At 57.9% G+C, this 7,986-nt stretch overlaps 1 long non-coding RNA gene across 1 annotated transcript in view; it reads right to left on the bottom strand.

The window, feature by feature from the left end:
• LOC125612804 overlaps window positions 1-5,019 on the bottom strand; it is a 13,346-nt gene extending 8,327 nt beyond the window's left edge. Inside the window, exon 1 of the long non-coding RNA XR_007343283.1 lies at window positions 4,948-5,019. This is a non-coding gene — a long non-coding RNA (uncharacterized LOC125612804). The remainder of the gene's footprint in view (window positions 1-4,947) is intronic.
• Window positions 5,020-7,986: the final 2,967 nt, after the last annotated feature.

Here is a 7,986-nt window from a genome sequence, read left to right as displayed (position 1 = left end):
TGCAGGAGCAAACCCCTCCCTCAGCAGCCCTGGTCTATTTAAGTTGATGGTCTCTGGTGTTTTGTTGCAGTAGCGCAGAGCTGACTGACACAGCAGCTGAAAGGAGCGAGCCCTACCTCCCTGCGCCAGGTCCCCGTGCTGCACGTGAAATGGTCTGTTCTGGGGTGTGGGGGAAGAGCCGTCCCATCTGCTCTGGGGTCCATGCTCCAGCCTGTCCCACCATCAACAGAGCGGCCTGGCTGAGAGCTGAGGTGGGCGTCACCACCCCTGAGCCTGGCTGTGCTGGCCGGCCACTGCTCCTCTGGCTGACCCTGGGTCCCCTGGCCTCATGTTCTGCCTCTGGTCTCCCATGGAGGAGCCCAGGAGAGGGGCCAGGGCTTCCCCATGCTCGCAGCAGGTCATTTCCCCAGGTGCAGAGTCTGGGGGCAGTGAGCACTCAGGTCCTGCATAAAGGAAGGGTCACCCCAGGACGGGGTCAGTGACGAGGGCACACAGCGAGGCCTCCCAGGCTGCCCGGCCAGATCCTCCTCCATGAGTGCAAGGCTCTGGGCTGGGAGGAGCCCTGGGCTGCAGAGCTGCTAGGTGAGGTCCTCCCTGTGCACGTGGAGAGGAGCTGGTCCACTTTCCACCGCCGAGGCCAGATCCTGGGAGAAAGCTGCTAAGAGGAAGTGTCACTGCGGCTCCTGGCGCAGAGCCTCAGTCCTGGTGGCCTGGCCTCTGCCCTGGGCCCTGCTCAGGCAGCACATGTGGAAGCCCACGGAGGAGCTAAGCTCTCAGCTCCTGGCAGGCGGGATGCAAAGGGAGCCAGGGAGGGCCAGGGTCCCCACGTCCCCTCAAGGGCTCGTCCCCAGGGCCCACGTCCCTTCCGCCAGGCTCCACCTCTGAGCTTCCTGCACCCCCCATAGCACCACGGCGGGTGGCCAAGGCTTCAGCATGTGGGCTTCAGGGATGACCAAGGTCCACCCCACATCCCTGTGTGGGTGACGGCTGCCCTGGGAGAAGACGCCCTGGGTGTTCCGACAGTGGGAAGTGCTGGGCACCCCATGTCCTGTCCCCCCATGATGGCCTGAGTCTCTACAACCCCAACAGAGCCACCAAGGACCAGCTCAGAGGTCCCAGCCAGCTATCCACCTGCTCTGACCACGGCAGGGGCAGGAGCCCTGGGGTCCAGGGAGAGCAGGGGTCAGGGGCAGGCTGCTGGGGTCAGCTCTGGTGGCGGCCAGGCCTGGGTGTGGAAGGGTGACCCTGAGCCTGGTGCAGTGGAGGGCGGAACCTCTAAGAGGTGAGACCTAGTGGAGGTGGCCGGTCAGGGGGCCAGCCCCGCAGGCTGTGGGTTGGCCTGCTCCCCTCTGTAGTGGCCCTGGTGGCTCCACCACCTGTCACCATGATGTGGCCCTCATGACAGGCCCCAGGCAGCAGGACCGTGGGACCGTGGACTGAGACCTCTGCCCCTGTGAGACCAAGGAGCCTTTCCCCTTCATGGGGGAGGTCAGCCTCCAAGCCTTGTCCTGGGGGTCTCAGAGCACGTCACATGGAGGAGGGTGGCCAACAGCAGCACTGGTGCTGGGGAGCGGGTCTTCCCCGTGTGCAGACCAGAGAGGGAGAGAGGAGACTCAGCGGGGCTGGGGAGGAGTGGGAGGAGGTGGGGAGCAGGCTGGAGCCTAGGGAGCCTCGGTGGGGCTGTGGGGCGGTTCTGGGCAGGGTTCTAGGACCAGGACCCTGTCAGACAGGGCAGGGTGAGGGTCAGCTCAGGAGGTTGCAGGTGAGGCAGGGACTCCACTGGGAAGGTCCCAGGCCCTGTCCCTGGCCTGCTAGGAGGACCCAGAGATTTCTAGTCCCCTCAGCTTTAAGCTTCTCAGAGGCTTCCTGGAATCTAAGGTGGTCACGGTTACTCAGAGGGACCTTCCCACAATGCACAGCTACAGGGGCCCTGGGAGGACGGACCCCACAGGAGGTGGGCAGGGCATGGGCAGTGTCCTTCCTCCTAATTTGAAACTCGCAGTGTCTGGGTCAGGCCTTCATTGCTCACAGGAAGGAAGGTAGGACTTGAAGCCCCCGGGTGTAGGGTGGGCTGTCCACTCCCCTGCAGTCAGGCAGAGCCCAGGGCGGAGCCACAGCTCAGCCCACTCACCACTTCCTGTAAACCTCGAGGACAGCCCCCTGGTGACGTGAGAGGGCTGTTTACCTTGTGGGAACAAATTGAAGCCTGTCCTTGCTCCGGCGGGATCCTCTCGGCACCAGCGGCCTGCAGGGGCCCCGCTCCACTCTGGGGTCCAGGGAGGAGAAGTGCAGGGCCCCTCCTTGGCCTCCTACAGAACAGGGTCCTCCAGGAAGCACTGGAGAGTGTGGGCATCCTGGGCACAGCCAGGCTCGCAGCGTGAGCTCCCTCTGCCGACCAGTGCTCAGCGTTAGCCACTCGCCTCAGATCTGGACAGTGGAATGACCACAGTGCTCCTAGGCCCAGGAGGACAGAGCACCCTGGGGGTCTCACTGGAGGGGCCCTGAGGTGGCAGCACCTGCCCTGTCAGCTGGGGTGGGAACCCTGTCAGTCACCAGGCAGGTGTGTCTGGGGACTTCCTGTGGGTGGGCTCGTCTGATGGCCCCTGATGGCCAGAGTTCATGGAGACCCCACCGCTGTCTCAAAGGTCAGATCAAGGCAAGTCAGACCCATGGGTATCAGGAGGCGGTAACTCCCCTTTGGGGCGTGTGGCATAGACACTGGGCTCAACAGACTCCCCAACGTGGGTGTGAGCAACAGGTGCTGGTCAGCAGGACGTCCCCAGGAGAGGGACAGCAGGGGAGGAGCCCAGAGCTGAGCAGCCCTGGCTGTGTGCCGTGTTTCCTGGGATGTTCGGAGCAGAGCTGTTCAGGGGGGAGGAGAAGGAACACAGGGCCCAGGAGGGTCTGCGACACCAGCTCCCAGCGCTTACCGCGTGTGAGGGGACGTGGCTTCCCCAGGGGACGTGGGCTGAGACGCCTGGGGACGGGAGGACACAGTGTCGGGGCTCACTTGCTGGTCAGCCTGGGGAGGTTCCGTGCAGCACCTAAGCCACGTGTCCCCAGCCAGGCATGTGGTGAGGGCTCCCAGCCTTGTTTGGATGTTGGTGACTGAGGTGGCAAGTCATCTGGAAAGTCACTTGTTGGGCACCTGAGGCGTGTCCACGTTGGGCAGCGAGGCAGAAGTTGTCCCTGAGCACTGAGACTCGTCCTACCTTCTCTGGGCAGGTCCTGAGCTCCAGGTGGAGAAGCTTGAGATGACCAGGCCCAGCAGGAGGCCAGTGCATTGCCAGGGAGGGGGCGGCTTCCAGGAAGGACCCTCCCAGCAGCCTCAGCACCACCTGGGCAGCAGGAAGGTGCTCCTCCTCCAGGTGCAGAACTAACAGCTCCTGGAACCTCACGTGGTGCAGACCAAGAAAGTAACAGCATGTAAGAAATCCCGTGTAGCCGGGCGCGGTGGTGCACCCCGTAATCCCCACAGCTCAGCGGGCAGAGGAGGAGGACCAGAGCCAGCCTTAGCCACTTAGCAGCCACTTAGCCACTCAGCTAGACCCCGACTCTAAATAAAACACTAAAAAGGGCTGGGGATGGGGCTCAGTGGTGAAGCCCCCTGGGTTCAATCCCAGGACTAAAAAGAAAGAGAGAAATCACTTGTGAAGGATGCTCCAGGTGGACAGGCTAGTGGCAGAGGGTGATCAGTCCCTAGGGAAGGGAACGTGCAGGCAGAGAGGACGGCCTGCAAATAACAACAGAGAAGAATTAAATCTAAAACTCTTTTGGCAGGAAAACCTGTGGACTGGAGAGGGAGGCTGGTCTCGTGAACTCAGAGGCGGTGGAAAGTGGATCATTGAAACCAGCAACAATTTCTCAGGCTCCAGCGTCCACGGCTCAGCAGGAACAGAATCGCTGGCCTGGGAATGGTCTATACATGCTGCAGAGACAGACAGGGGACCCGTGAAGGATGTGGCCAGCTCTCCCGCAGCTTGACCTGCAGAGTGAGCCGGAACCTGTGTGAGTGACCAGGCACAGGGAGCTCTTTGTCACTGCTGCCCCTGGAGAGCGCACGGAGACGCCTGACGGGCCTCGGGGTGGTCCACACTCCCACACAGCAAGGTGACCAGCTTCTCCTCACCCCAGCAAGGGGCCGGGGGTGGGCAGCTGTCAGGTGAGACCTGGGTGCGGCACAGACCCCTCCCAGGCCCCGCTCGGCCCTCACAGAGCCCCCCGTGGACACTGCAAGCCCACTGTGGCCATGCAGCACCCACACAGACATTCATCACGTCTCTCCACCTTTCCTGGGTCTATGCAACTTGTCCCGGGCACCAGGCCCCAGGCACATGAACATGGAGTCAGTACTCACACAGGATCGTGTAGAAGTAAAGTAAGTCCTCTACTCCTTACCTGTGTGCTCTTCATCAACAATTCCCGTTTAGCAGAGGCTGGGTGACCTGGGCCTGCCCCACATCCACCGTGTCCTGGGGGTCATTTTCACCTTTCCATCACGTTCCCCGTGCACCTGGAGCCCGCCCCTGGTGCTCCTGGGTTCAGCTCTGGTCACTCTGTCCTTCTTGACCTTAGTGGGCTTCAGTCCTTTCATCTCTTTCCCCCACCTGGGGCTGACCTCAGGCCCTGCACAAGGACTTGGGTATGCGAGTGCTCTACCCCGAGCCACGTCCCAGCCCTGGTGACTTTTCTCTAAGGTTCCCAGGGTGGCCTCAAACCTGGGATTTCCTGCCTCAGCCTCTAGGGTCACTGGGATGAGACGGGTGTACCACCAGGCTTGAGTCAGCTGTTTAATATCTTTCAAAATTCACTACTTTCTGTTGATCCATCTGTCCTTTAACTTGGATAAAATGACTAAAACATATTATCTTAAATGACGATATTTCTGAGATTTGATGCTGATTTGCCGTGTCTTTTATGGTGTTTCTTAGTTAACTGAAGACACACATGATGTTGGGGTTCATCTCGACACAGTCATGCAGGCGTGGGAGATGATTTGCTCCAGTTGAGGCCCCAGCCCTCCCCTTCCCCCTCCTCCCTCTGCCTGTTCCCCTCCTCAAGCCTCCTGCCTTCCCTCTGTTTATTTGCAGTGTTCTTAGTTAGTGCCTTATGGGTAGGCACAGTGTGGATGCGCCGTGGATGTTCAGCTGTGAACCTGGGAAAGTTCGGTCCCTTTCCCCCACAGTTCTTCCTTCCCCTCCCCCTCCTCCCTCTCCCCTGGTTTCCCGTCAGTTTTCATGGGATCCCCCACCCCTTCTTCTTCTTTTCTCATATTTGGGGTCCAGTTTCTGCATAGAGAGGAAACACTGCCCCTTGGGGTGCAGGAGCCCAGCCCTGGGCAGTGCCAGCCTAAGCTGGCCTCCTGGGAGCAGGGGCAGGGCAGGAGCAGACTCCTGGGCTTCAAGGTGGTGGGGAGTGAAAGCAGGTCCTCTCTGCTGTGGAGGGGACAGTGCTGGGGACCTGCCACTGCAAAGGGGGGAGATTGGATAGAGGGGATGCTGGCCTTGGTCCCTGTCACAATGAGAAGAGGCACCAGCAGTTTGCCACCTTGGGCAGTGGGATCCAGACCACAGGACAATTAGCTGTCTTTCTCCTGATAGCAGGGACAGTGCCCCAGGATCTGCCTCGGGGACACTTCTGCCCAGGGAACCCCACCACAGGACCTGTGCTTGTGGACAGCTTAGATCAGGCTCTGGGCCTCTCTGCAAAGGGGCAGGTGTGGTGACCCGGGCAGTCAGTTCAGCCCAGAGACCAGCCTCCTGAGCTCCTGGACACAACAGAGACAACCAGCAGACACGGCACCGCCCCAGGGCACCAGCCCCATTCCCAGGGCTGACACGTGAGGACCCGCTGGGGAAGGTCCACAGCAACCAGGGCCATGGCTCCTGAGCCCCAGCACCTCTGGGCGCATTCAAAGCCTCCAAGTGATGGACATCTTGTAAAGGCCCGAATCCCAGGAGACCCAACCAAGGGTCAATGAGAATTTTCTTCACCTTGGCATGGTTCACTACAAACAGCTCTGAAGTCAGCTTTGAGGGATTCCCTATAAGAGACCCATATTCAGCTCACCATATCACATGCATTTGAAGTAGGTACGCATGAATTGATACATAAAATGGATATTTGCAAACTGGTATCAGAATCTGATAGATGAAATGGAAGAAAACATAAATGATCGTTCAATGACAATGAAATATTGCAACACTCTAAATTCCATATGTGACATATAGTTTCTATAGGATGATTTCTGTGCTCCAGGCACAGTGACATGTGCTTAGAGTCCCAGCCACACTGGAGGCTGAGGAAGGAGGACAGCCTCAGCCCAGGAATCCCAGGGCAGCCTGGCCAACATAACAAAGGCCCCACTTAAACAATATCATCTCATAAAAGCGTTGGACAGGATTCAGCCTCCACTCCTGAAGCCACAAGAAGGTTCAGAGAAGAACTTCATAATGCGACATCGTTTGTCATATCACTACATCAGATCGTTGGTTCGAGGTCTTTGGGGATTACATCTGAACCATTAGGAGGGTCCTCCCTATTTCTGTGAGAAATGCCTTTGGGATTCTGATAGCTACGGCCGCGAGTGTGCAGAGACTCTGGGCGTTTCAACAGTCCATGAACAAGGGCTGTCTTTCCGTCCAGCTGCTCCTCCCTCTGTTGCTCTCACCAAGTTGTGCAGTGCACAGTGTGCACACCTCCCACCTTCTGGACCACGTCGGTCCCTGCTGGGTCTCGTCAAGGTGATCTGAGGTGGAGGGCTCCCTTGAGATGGTTCTGGGCGGTTCATTGTTAGAGTTTAGAGACCCTTGTCCTTGACAGTAGCTCCCCTCATGGGTAGGAGGGGACTCTTTTTGGTAAAAATCAGGGTTGTTGAGCATCTTTCCTTTGGGTTTATTAGGCATTTGTGTATTTTCTTTGGAGAAAGGACATTTTTAAGTCCTTTGCTGCCTCTTTGTAGCAGGAGGTTACTGGGGATTGAACCCAGGGGCACGTAACCTCTGAGCCACATCCTCAGGCTTTTTGTTTCTTATTTTGAGACAGAGTCTCACCAAGTTGCTTAGGGCCTTGCTAAGTTTCTGAGGCTGGCCTTGAAGTTGTGATCCTCCTGCCTCAGCCTCCTGAGCTGCTGGGATTACAGACATGCTCCAGTGCACCCGGCTCTGTTCCTTTGCCATGTTTGCATTGGGATTCTCTTTGTTTCTTTTCTTTTTTAGTTTGAGTTTTGTGAGTTATCCATGTTTTGGGGGGATTGATTCCTCATTGGTTGTATAATTTGCAAATATTTTCTCCAGTTCTGTGGGAGTCTTCCTTACTCTAGTGGTACTCTTTGTTTGTGGGGAGGGTACTGGGGATTGAACCCAGGGGTGCTCTACCACTGAGCTACATCCTCAGGCCCCTTTCTAAATTGAGAGGCAGGACCTCACAAATGTGCTCAGCTGGCCTCCAACTGTGATCCTCCAGCCTCAGATCTCCAAGGAGCTGGGACCACAGGGGTGTGCCACTGTGCCCAGTGACGGTGTTGTCTCCTCTGCACAAAATCTGAAAGTTTCCATGAAACCCAATTTGTCCATTTCTTTCCTGCTGTTGCCTGGGCCTCAGGGATTTCCACAGGCCACTGTCCAGCCCAGAGCTGTGGCTTTGCTGTCTGTGCGTCTGGAGGTTGGTCGCACATTCAGGACCCACAGCACTTCTCACCCTCCCTCCCGTGTCAGAGATGGTCCAGGCCCCAGTGGACCCTCAAGTGCAGGCAAAGCACGGCCTCCAGGAAGGGCTGAGGGCCATGCTGTCCCTGGCAGGTCCACCCACTCACTACACAACTGCCGTGCAAATGTCACCAATGAAATGAACTGAGGATCCCTGTCCTGCACACGCCATGGAATGAAAAGTAGCAGCTTTTGTGAGTGTTCACAGCACTGTCCTGCGTAGATCTCTCCATGACCTTGTCATCACTCTTCTTTAACGTGTGTGTGTGTGTGTGTGTGT

Source organism: Marmota marmota, unplaced genomic scaffold, assembly GCF_001458135.2.
Source record: "Marmota marmota marmota unplaced genomic scaffold, marMar, whole genome shotgun sequence".
Taxonomy (NCBI): Eukaryota; Metazoa; Chordata; class Mammalia; order Rodentia; family Sciuridae; genus Marmota; species Marmota marmota.
Note: the sequence above shows the minus strand (reverse complement) of the source record. Positions and strands in the feature narration are given on the sequence as shown.